The sequence below is a fragment of the Rhopalosiphum maidis genome, chromosome 3 (assembly GCF_003676215.2).
Source record: "Rhopalosiphum maidis isolate BTI-1 chromosome 3, ASM367621v3, whole genome shotgun sequence".
Classification (NCBI taxonomy): Eukaryota; Metazoa; Arthropoda; class Insecta; order Hemiptera; family Aphididae; genus Rhopalosiphum; species Rhopalosiphum maidis.
The window spans coordinates 46,858,310-46,872,065 of NC_040879.1; positions in this window are offsets into that span (position 1 = coordinate 46,858,310).

The window sequence follows — 13,756 nt, forward strand, 5'->3', positions numbered from 1 at the left end:
GCCTATGCTTATGCAATTAGTAAGTATAATATTATGTATATCCGTTGCAAACCGACCTGTTCGTTTACGGCGTATTATGCATAGTGTAGCTTATCACGTAGTTCTATGTTATATTGTAACAGCATACAAGTAATAAAAGCATAATTTTAAATACCTTAAAATGAGTATACATATTTTAAAAATGATATTAATCCGTTTGGTGATAATTTCTAGTTTTTACGGCTTTAATTTGTTTTTGAGTTATTAGAGGTTAGGTTAGGCAAAAATCAAAGTCAATTTTTGCTAAAAAAAATGGGTATGTGTAAAAATTTCCGTTTTGAACTGTTATAACTATAACTTATAACTAAGAAACGAAATTTTTACCATATAAAATAGAGAACTTAATCTATGCAAATTTGTTTTTATTTTTTTGATATCAAAACTACAAAAAAAAGTTATTCATGTGTAAAAAGTTTTAAAAATAATAGATTTTGAAACAACAATAACTTTTTTTGTACAAGCGATGTCAAAAAAATAAAATAATACATTGCACAGAAAAAGTTCTTATCTATGTTATATATATCAATTCGGAGTACTAACTATCATTACAGTCTGAGTTGTCCTATCTCACGCAAAAGTTTTTGCTATGTTGTAAATTTATAAGATGTAGACAACACATGCGGGTATAGCGTCATTGTTGTCTTCAACACAGAAATGTAATTATTAAATACACTATTACTAGAATAGTATGTATAGTACTAGAAAGAGATTGACGATAGTTCATAAAAAAAAAATTAATTAAATGATATAATTGTTTTATTACTTATATTATATAAATTTGTTTAATATATTAACATTGTCACCTACTTAATAAGACGTCATACCCACATGGCCACATGTGTTGTCTCTGTCTAGTCTGTCTTACGAACGTAAGACATGGCAAATGTGCGTTCAGAAGATTCAATTTTATGCTATTAACTTTAATATTAGAGTCAATTTACCTATTATTGAACTTAAAGTTAATAATATTATCTAAGACATCTTATAGGCTTTTGTTTATATTTTAATTGTTAAGCGAGTTACTAGTATTTTAAAGTCTTAATATTTTACTTAACTATAACTCACTTAAAAATTAAGATATCAATAAAAGTCTATGAGATGCCTTAGATAATATTATTACCTTTAAGTTTGATAATAGGTAAATTGACTCTAATATTAAAGTTAACAGCATAAAATTGAATCTGCTGAATGCAAATTTGCCATATCTTACGTTCGTAAGATAGACAACACACGCGGGTATGACGTCCTCTTAAAAATGAAATTTTCAAGCCTTCGCCTGATTACAGAAAAATAATAACTTTTACTGCTTTATTAATGTCATGATTATGACTATATGTGATAATTTAGGTACTATAAGCTATGGTAGTATGGTTCTTGTCTCTACTTGGACGTACTTACCTTATTGGACCTTGAGAGCCCTGGCCTAAATACGCCCCTGTGTTTTTGTATAATTAAGATAGATATTAAGTTAAAAGGACTTTATACATCCGCAATTTGTAAAACGTTTTGTCTCAATCAGTCAATCTTACTAACAATTAATAGATATAATTAACATAGGTAGCTATTTTTAAGATCAGAAGAATCCGTTTACTTTGTTGTTTTTAATAGTACAGTAAATTTTGCCTAATAGCTATTGTAAAATTTAAAGATAAAAATATTATCCAAGGCAAATATATATTATATATTATTATATATTAATTTTGAAACAATTTATGAGCATTTTAAACAGTATAACGCCAGCGAAAAGAAGTAAGTATATAGTAATAATAATAATAATAATGTGATAACTAATGAAAGTACCTAAACCTAATTAATTATCGGTCGGAATAATAATTCACTACACGTCTACACATTATGCAATTAAGTAGGTAATTAAATAAATATTTCATAAGCAATTTAATCAAAATTAAAATCTAATTATTTGATAAATGTGCTTTATGCCCAATGCCTATACTGCATTAATTCATTACAATTTGCAACTATCGTCAAAAGCAGAGCAATATAATAATATGCTTATAATTTTTATTTTATAAACTAAGAGGAGGTAGTTTTAGTTATTACTTTGTCTTCTCTACTTACAGTAGGTACCTAATACCTAGTACTTACTACCATGATAAAAATATTACTAACAGTTAGTTAATTAATCATGAGTACTACATCACGGTTTTCGACCACAAGTCCACATATGTGGTCTGAATGTCTGGTGGTTTTTTGTCGAGTAGGTGACTGTGATAATGTAGTTATTATTATCACGGACTTGAACTAAAAAAAAATGAAAAAATGATTTTTTTTATCATGAGTTAGGTTAGGGTTATACTCTTATTTATTCCGATTTAAAATGTGTTTTACTCGCTTTACTACTTTGTCATCCCGTGTTCACTGTTCACTGTTCTGTTGCAGACAACAGGACAACAGTACAACAGTACAACGTTTATACTCTACAATAGACAAAAGTAACAATCTAACAACTAAAGTCGTAAACTCGAAATTGCGAATATTCTTTTCTTTGCACAATTCGCCACAAATTTCTGATTTCTGGTTTTCTGTATTTCTGCAGATGGGTAAGTAAACAAAATGTTATACTTTATACATGTGCATCACTCTCTATACCTTTGATTATGTGGGGAGAATTTACTCGGTGCTTGTTAGTTGTTGGTGAACAAAATGATGTACGTGTAAGGGTCCAGTGACTGGTTCGAAAACACTTGAGGTACTTATCAAACTCGCTCAGTCGTGACTACGGCTAGTCACTAGGTATAGTAAGCACTTAACCCGTCGTTGGTCGAGTCTTTTTTTTGTACTTCTTTGGTCGTGTGGTGAGAGATTCTCTCACCTTTTATAAATGTCATATATGTTTTAAACTACCAAAACACATTTATTATGTAGATGAGCACTTAAAAATATATACATTATACATTACAATTTAAATAACTGTACATCAACATATCATTGTTATTACAAAAAAAAAAAAAATAAATAAATAAAATGTTTTATTCTTGAATTTGCATATTACATATACAGGAATCGCAGTTTTAGCATTTTTTGCTACCGTTTTTACACTAGTTTTTAGTATTACAATATTTCTTTGTGGAGTTCTAATATTACGAGGAGTATCTGTTAAGGTATAGCATAACTAATAGGCAATAAACTAAGATCAAAGACAGTGGTGACAAAAATATTATTGTGGTGAGATACTCTCACCATGCGACCAATGACGGGTTTACGCTAGTACACACATACATTTCACTCGCCTGTAGTGTGCTTACTTTCCGTCACTAATTATGAATTTGAAATGATTGTTTAAGTCAATTTTAATTGAAAACAGTTAATTTACTTAATTTAACTTAAGTATAACAAGTGTATGTGAATGGGTGAGACGTGAAGAAATTGTGGACTCAACAGCTCTATGCTAGGGGCTTCCTTATATGTGGCGTCCCTGTTCTTCTCCTGAATCTGAAGTCCTTAATTTGACCATTGCCTCAATGTTGTGTTTTTCAAAAGTTGTTGTTTTTGTGGATGCAATTGTGCGAGCCTTTAATTATAATGCCTTATTATTATTTATGTTAGATATGTCAAACCCAGTTATTTGTATGTTACAACTTAGTATTAATAATTCTGTTTATATACTTGCACATCTTGATTTTTAATGGCGAGTCCAAGGATTCATAGTTATTGTAAAACAACATATTTATATTATAGTTCTTAGAATTATTAATTATTTGATAGTTCATTACTCATTGTAAATAGTGACAAAAGTAGGTCAGTCATAAATTAATCCATTGGTTACAGTGAGTCGATGCATTGAGCAAGTATAGTGCTGTGATTATAAAAAATAAAAAAAAATTTTGTGACATGTTAATTTGCAAATGGGATACAAGGTAGTGAGTTCTTAGAAATATGAACAATAAATTTTATTGAATTAAGTATTTATCATGGAGTAAAATATCTGAACTATTAGTTAAAGTTAAAACTAGGAATGTGATTTAGCATAAATATCTATATTACTTTATGTGATAACAATTCATACAATTAAATACTTTGAAATTAACATTTAAAGGACATTATCTGTTAAATTAAACATTTATTGCACCTATTGTTTAGTATGTGAGATTAAATCTGATTTGTTACTATATCAGGACTTATGTTAATATTGAGTTTCATCTAGCTTTACAGTAGAAAATAAATTGATTATTAAAGGTTACTAATTAGGTGTTGTTGTTGTATAATATTCTCCAACTTCTTTATGATTTAACTTATTCTTGATGTCATATTGCAATAATGATGATTTTAGAAATCGCAGAGTGTCTTAGCTTTAAACATTTGGTTATTTTAAACAGGTTCCCCCAATGTCTAATGTAATGAAATTTGAAGTGACATTGTTTGCTATATTGTTATAAACTACATCTTATGAATGTAAAAAATGAGTTTTGATTCATGTTCATGATCACACGACCAAATTATCAATAACATCAAATTCACAATATATACGACATGCAGAAAGAAGAAGAAATATGTGACCAACAATTATACCATGTTGTTTATATTGTGTATTTGATACATATGATACTATGACAGTGGTTTTGATATGATATTGCATTTATTATACTAGCTAAAGATTAAGGAATATAATTTAATTCACTTTACAGTATTGTTGTATAAAATTCATATTACTATATATATTGATATTCAATATTATAGCTATTTCAGGCATATAATATTCTAGCCATTTATTATGTAATGCTTGTTCAGTCTTATTACATTTTAGGTAAATTACAATATAGTATAATTAAATAATGTAAAATGATTAAACATTGTATATAGTATGGTTTTAACTAACCTTATTAGAAAATTATTTAAAATCACATTTCCATACATTTATAACAAATCTTTAATTTGTATAAATACTAAATATTTTTGTATATTTTAATATTTTTTTTTTTTAAACTTCATATTATTAAAAAAAAGCACGAATAAGATTTACATTGTATAAAGGTTTTTATTTATTGATACATCTTGATATTGAATACTATTTTATAACCATTACAACTTGCATCTCTAACCATATTGATTTATGCAATTGACTGCTGTACGTTTTGTGAATCATTTAAGTAGATTAATTTTATTTACATGATAATTATTAAATTTTATTTACAAAGTAACATTAACTATTAGGTGTAAAACAATTGATACTGAAAGAAAAAAAAACTATACTAACCAACATTATATATACAAATCGTTGTATAGTAAGGAACAATATATTATAACATTTCATTCATTTTGTTTTACGGAATTATTTATTTATATTTTCTTTTTTTTTTCTCTTATAATGTCTCCTAATTAATCATTGTATCATAGAAACATATTAGGAGTGAACATTTGTATAAACATTAAAATAAATGTAAAATATTTTAAATATATTAAATTAATGATTCAGTTATGCAATTGATTCCATACATAGTACAAAAAAGTGCTAAACTTAAATAAAAATGAAAATAATTGATTATAGTATGTATGAAAATTATTTTTAAAACAGTTAAGTGCTATTATTTATGTCTGCAGTATATTATTATTATGTTATTCATTCAAACAAGCCTCTAAATTGTGATATTAACATTAAAATATCAACTAAAATTTATACAAACTCAACAATATGCTAAATGTTAAAACAAACAAATTAAGTTTGAAGTCAATCATGTTTGGTCTGTTTGCATTTGCTACAACTTCTTTGCTTACATACATGACATCTGCGATAAACCATATTTCAAGCTTCAACATTCAATGAAGACAATCAAATTAGTTACAATTATATCATGTGTATGGTTTTATTCCTTGTATGGATTCGAATGCAAACTTTGCCAGGTATCAATCATCTGAATAGAATCCATCAAATTTACACAGGAGTAGAATCATACACGTGACATATTTGTGATAAATATCTATGTCAAGCATCTACTTCAAGACAACGTTGTATTATTTATAAAGTGTAATAGACGTTATCTATATCCATGCTAAATTTGTAATTGTAAGAAATCATTTACTCAAGCATAGAATTTTAGGTAGTCACAGTACAATTTCATAAGTAAATTATTTTTACATTATTTTATATTATTTGATATTAGTTTTATTTATTTGTATTTGTATTTCAACTTCCTAATGGTTATACATATCTAGTTTTTTTAGTTTAGTTTATAAACTAAAATTGTTTAATGGATGTTCTGGTGGGGGACTACTTGTATACTTTCATTAAGCTAACTCTGTAGAATATATACATTGTTTTTGATCGTTTTTAATTGCTTTTTTTGTAGTATTTTCACATAATATTTTGCAACATGTTCGGTGACAAATAGCTATTACATAAATAGCATTCAGGTTGGGTATCTACCGATAAAATTATTGAATTATTATTATTATTATTGATATATGTGATTAATTATGGAATAATACATTTACATTTAATATATTATTCAGGGATGGATAACTCGATGCTATTATAGGGCCTATATTTTGAAAGTGAAAATTTAGCAAACCTGAGAATTTATAACAAAAAAAAAAGATTAATAAAATTTACATTTATATTTTTTATAGTTCAATTCTAGATATGAATTTATATCTACGTTTTACAATAAAAATTATGTCAGTTTTTTATATATAATTAAAATAATAATAAAATTTTATATTTTTTAAAGTTGCCGATTTGAAATGTATTACGGGTGACTGGGCCAGTTAAAAATGGTATAAGCGTCTGGATACGGCCCGCAGTCCTCCAGTTGACCATCTCTGTTATATAATAGATAATAAATAATAATACTATAATACTAACATTTACACCCAGGTATAGTGTGTGTGTGTATATTAATTAATATGCATACGTAATCGTAGTATCGTTGCTATTAGTTTGAATAATGTGATTCAACTTATATATATTTATATACTTAATGTACAAATAATCGATCGACGAGCAAAATAAAATTTTATACTTGAATTTTCCGTAAGGTACTATATAACATATTTTTATACCACACTTTGCTATGTTTTACTACATCTTTGGTATATATGATTGATTGATGTACATGCAAATGCATAAGTTCCGAACCCTGATCATAATCAAACATTAGTAATGTAATAAATCAATAATGCATTGTTTTTAGAAAAAAATTATACCAATTATACATACCATGCCATACAGATATAATAGACATATGGTAAAATATATTACAAATGGAAATATAAATGTATCCACCTAATACTATAAAATATTAAAATGTCTTTGGTTGACTAATTTGATAAAATATAGGTATAAGTACTAGATAGGTATACTTAATATAATATTGGTTGACAATCTGTCTCTGATCAGAATCGTGTTTCGTATATTGACATACTGATATACATACTGTATATACAATTTTATATAATTTAATTCACTTGACACCTACTGCAGTAGAACGTTACCCACTTGATCATATTATTTTTTTTCTTTCTTTATTATCATAATTTTGTATAGCTTAAAATAATTGTCAAACAGTCATATATTACTATAGTCAATGATTAAAAGCTATAATAATAATATTTTGTCATTTCACTAGTTCACTGTAATATTTAAGCTAAAAACACAAAATTGACCCTGGCAGGGTGCTGCATTAAAATTGCATATTGTGTTTTACGACGTTTATAAGACGGAGAAAGGAGAGAGCAATCTACCTGAAGTTATAATACTAATATATTTTTTTCATACCATCGTTTTAACTTGTTAATATTCGTAGGTTCCAAAAAAAAAAAAATCGAAAACAAAGGCTGCCCAGTAAATTCGTTTTTTCCATAATTTGGTTTTTAGACGTTTAAAAAAATCCTGCGTACGCCACTGCAGCTAGTTATATACCTATTTAGTGTTATATTTCCAACCTTTTAACGTCGTAAACCACGACTTTCTAGTTGCTGTACGCCCCCCTAGATAAGAAATAACTGAGTCGCCCCGGAACAAATTTGTGATTTGTATTTTTTATTATAACAGTTTTAAATTATAATGCAATTTCGTAGAAGACAGGCGCGAGGAGAGTAGTTAATTTTGTACACTTTAATACTTATGTGGTTATATAACAAAACGTTTACAGACCCTATAGGAATTATAATGTTACTATCGGAAAATAGAAGGGTTTATATTCAAAAATTAATTTAAATTCAAATTATGAGTAAACCCAAGTCTAAAATAATAACCAATATTATTATTAATTGACATTCATATAGGTACCTACCCCAATTGTATATACGATTATACCTCACCAATCACCTGACAAGCCGTATAATTTGTTCATGTGTAACATTTGAACCCATGTATATTTGTGACGGAGTATATCTTTTTTTTAGTGTAAACTTTGACAGGAAAATATGACAGGTAAAATTGAATTCGTGTAAATTCTGATAGAAAATCAGGTAACAGTATAAAATTAATATTTATATAATATATTATTATTAAAAAAAATGTATACATTTTATAATACTAATTGTCCACATTAAATGCCTGTTGACCATAAGTGTAAAATATAACAAAAGCGCAAAAAAATATCTTTTAACAAGCCATAATAAGCACAAATTAATTTTACAAAAATAAAGTGTATGTTATTAAAATCATATAATTATTAATATTAATAATATTATACTGTTAGTGATTAGAAAATTAATTAAAAAATTTAACAGACATTACACTACTTGAACATGAATGATATATGTAGAACATGAATTGTATAAAGTTGCTCAAAATGAGTGGGACAAACATAAAATATACTATCCTATAAAATAGTATAAATGTTATTGACTAAATATTCTAAATTACTCTTAGTCGTGAAAATTACAATTTTAGACTCTTCATCTACATAGCAAATGTTACATTACGATGTGTAGTTAAACAATTGATTTTTTATTGTTGGATAAGTTCGTTTAATGAAATAGTTTATTAGTTTTGAGTTTATTTGGTTGAGATATACTGTATAAAGTATTACATATCAACTTTAAAAATGTCGACGTGTTATCGCAACGGATATCAACGTATTTAATGTGAAAAGGCCTTAACGTTGGTGGAGTTTTCATGTACTAATTATTACAGGTATAAGAAAATAAAACTGACGGAGTTTACAATCGTCCTTAACGTTTATAGTCATTAACAATGTACATATCGCATCAATGCCATGTATAATTTATTCTACTATAGACGTTTTATACAGTATTTATAAATTAATTGAAAAGTCAGTACCTAACAATAATTTGAAATATAATATAGACTAATAACCCCCCTTTTAAAATAGTAAAACAACACTTACATTTTTTTATAATATTTTTTTTTTTTTTAAATTCGAAAATACAAGTTTCTTTTGTTTGTTCAAAATGCATTGATTTAAAAATTGTTTTTTTCTCAATGTTAGAAATAAAAACTACAAAATGGATATTTTCGAATTTTTAAAAAAAAAATATTTTTCTTCACAATGTTGAAAACAATCACTTTGCATTTTAACAGTCGTTACAGACAAAATAGCTAATATTTTAAAGAAGCACATGCCACTCAATAGTTAATACTCGGATAGAAATCGCTAGACATTTAACTTAAAGTATTTAATTAACATATAATTAAATTATATGGGTGATCATCGTTAGATACATCTTGCCACTCAAGTTTTTGACAATTTATTGATCTCAATGGTGACAATAATGTAATATTGTTCATACAATTCATATGTGACACATTATGTGTATTTAAAAAAAATCATTAATATTTTGGAAGCAAAATCTAAGTAATATATTTACATGGCTACATAAGTACACAAACCTAGTGGTTATGCATCAATATTTTAGTTACTAGATATAGGTACCTAAAGTCTATATAAATTAACGGGGTTTATATAGGCAAATTAAATTCATTCGTAATATTTATAAAAACATAAACAGTTTACGAAATAAAATACATTGTTTTAATTAATTTATAGTAAAATTATAGATAAATAATAAATTTGAAATCTGAAAGTTGATTTTTAACAGTGAAAACATTCTGTATTTTATTATATTGAAACATATTATTATTAGACTTTCAGGGTTTTTGTGTTGGCAATTATACTGAAAATTTCTGAATTTTTAAATTTTCCTCGCAAATCATTGCAGACCGCAGCTATAAAAATATATTACTCATACAATATAATTGTATAGTGGCTAGTATTTACAATTCACATTTTATTTGATACTAAGGTCCTAGTGCAGAGGTGGTGAACCTTTTTGGGGTCAAGTGTCAAATTTTTCCAATCAAAGTTTTGAAAATTTTTAACGTTCCCAAAGGAAATTAAATTTTCCAAGGATAAAAATAAAGTTACTGATGATTTATTATATATTATTTTATTAAGTAAGCCCACCTTTTTTTGTCATCATAATTTTTTAAACGTATATAATTTGTTTTTTTGAATTTCTTATAACAGTTATAATCAAAAATTTATTATAATTAGCATAATTTTTAATAATTTCAATTTTTCACGTACCATTGAAATTTGATTAACGTGTCACCTTTGGCACGCGTGCCGAAGGTTCGCTACCCCTGTCCTAGTGGGTCCTACAAATTACGATACTCTTGACAGTGACAGTGATACAAAAATTTGGAAATTGTATGTTCGGTTCATTTATTTTCTAGAATATTATGAATATCAACTGTCAAGTATATTTTATTATTTGCAGATAGAAAAAAATTTTTTTTTCGATAATTAGACTTAATAATTTAAATGCTGTAAGTAGTAGAATACATTATAATATTACAAAGGATACAATTTCTCTGTTTCATATATATAATATTATAAATATACTAGAGACCAGGGTTAGTTTTAGGAATATGATGGGGGCCCTGGGCCCACCCTTAGAGGTAGATATTATTTTTCGATTACATATTATATTTAATTTATTGTTATGAGTAAATTTAATTTAATACTATATTAAAATAAACCACAAAACAATATTTTATTTGAAAACATAGTTTAAAATATTATAATAATAATAATAAAATATGTGATATAATAAAAGTAGTAACTAGTAAATTACATTTATTAGATATGTATACTGTCACTATTATATGAATCACCAGGCCCGGATTAAGATCTACAGTGCCCATAGGCTGTAAAAAATTTGATTCCCCAATTAAAAAAAAATATTGTACACATTTCTCTACTCGATACTTGAATAAATAATGAAACATTAATTTAGATTTATTAGCCACACCAATTAAGTACATATATATAATATGTGAAAACAAGTAAGAACATAAAATTAAAATTAAACAAAATATATCTTAGATATATGTAAATATAAAATAATCATATTATAAAAAATAACGAACCATTATTTTATACTTTTCTTTTTCTTGCTTTTTATGGGCAAATGTGTTAATAGTATCATTAAAATCTAATTTTTCAACCAACTCTGCTTCAATGATAAATATTGCTGATGCATTCAGCTTTTGAAGGAGACTTCATGGTTGACCTCAAATAGGATTTTACTCTTTTAAAGACAGAAAAAGCCCTTTCGCCTAAGCAGTTTGAAACTGCTGTACTAAAATACATATACATTATACAATATAAACATGTAAACAACGCACTGGTGTTGTCTGCCGTCTGTGGCTCCACACACGTTATCGGTGTGCAACCGGTTCTACGGAAAAATAACAATCTAAAAATAAAACGAGGTTTAGAAGACCGCACGACAAAACGTATTGATTATTACTATTTCAAATTTCTGATATTTATATAAAAATAACATCTGGATTCAGGATAGTATGCAGTGCCCGTGCCTCTAAATCCGTGGTTGTGTAGGCTGAAGCCTACACTGCTTACGTCTTAATCCGGGCCTGTGAATCACTAATAATTACAGAAAGAAGATATGTCCAATTTTTGATGATTTTTTCCCCTCTACAGTTGGATACCATCAAAACCAAATATATAAGCGGCACTACCGTCTACCTTTATATTAGGAAATGTACACTAAAAAGTATTTTCTTCAATAATCCTATAGCTGTATAAATGCCTTTCCTATTCCTCATTATCTTTACACATTTCTATGTATAATTTATATAATTTGACAAATGAACTGAGCTGTATGAATTCATTACCATTTACCAAATGAAAATGCTAAATCATTGTAGTAAATGCTAACAATAAGATAATTTTCAATAGATTGCATATATGGCTTAGAAGTTTCTAAGCTTTCAAATTAATTTTTAAAAACCAAAACGTTGACAAATCGTTTTGTAAGCAACTATTCGAATAGCTTTCGGTTAATCTTTTTGGTTAATGATACTATCAATTGATCAATTACTGAAATAAAGTTTTCTGATCTAAATTTTTCTATTCGTGATAATTAAATTGAGGCTGTTTGATTATTATTTATTGAAGTGAATTACATTTTTTTCTTCTATGATTTGACGCATAATCTATTAATCCTGACATTTCTTTTGTTTTTCTTCTTACTTTTCATATTTATTTCGTATTTCTTGAACAAATGAGAAAAGAAAATTAAGGGCATTTACAGTAGTTTGAAGAACTATTTTTGGTAATATATCAAACATCTCTAAAATATTCCAAAAAATTGCATGAATATATATGCGATATGCCACTTCAAGTTGACACAAAAAAGCCCCGTAACAACTAATTACATTATTCGTTATTTTATTATGATTTACATAATTAAATATAATCATTATATTAATCTATGTAAAGCTTTTTTAATATCTATAAGTATAGCTGCAATCTGTCTTTAACATTGTTGATAATTGTGCTTTTGTCATTTCTACTTACATAATTAAAAAAATTTTAAGTTAAAAATTTAAAATAATTGTCATTTATTTGTATTATATAATTAAAAAGATATTAAATAAATTATGCCACAGTGAAACACTGGAAATTGTTTAAAAAGTCACAGTAGATTCTGATTTTTAAATTATAAATTTATTTTTTATTTTTTTATCATATCATTTATGATTATTATTTTGTGGAATTAATATTAATGGAACATTGTTTTGTAGGACAAATATTATAGTGGAATAAAGGATAGGATCTAATTTAAATACATGTTGTTCCACAAACAATGAGCTCCAATTGGTATTTGTTCCGCGTTTGGAACAAGTATTTTGCGGAACAAATAGAGATTGGAACAAATAATGAAGCCCCCTGACCACCCAGTGCATGTATGAAAAATTCTATTATTTCAGTGGTCTTGTCAACCAATTTTGTTTTTTCTTTATTTTTATAGTGTTGGCGACACTGAAATTCTTCATGTTAATTTTTTTTTTTTTTTTGTAAAATGCCGCCGTTTTCTCTCGTTCTTTATTGTTCTGACTTTGCACTGTTATGGTCTCAATATTCTTTTTTGTTATTGCTACAAATCACGTTCTTACTCTTACTCATCTTCTAGCCACCGTTTCATCTGGTGAGTATCGTTCAGAGCTATTGTTGTTTGCTAGCATTACTATTATACGTTCTGTTGCTCATTAGCATCGTTTGTATATATTGCTGCTGATTTGTTATTCGCTTTATTCCTGTTTTACACTGCTGCAGACTTTGGTTTGATTACTACATTTGGTTCTACATTGTGGTATGTCAAGGAAATGGCACATGTGCTGATTGTAATACCTTATTTTTATATTTATTATTTAAATCCCTGTAATAGTCGCATGGAATAAAATCCACTACTGTAGACATACTAC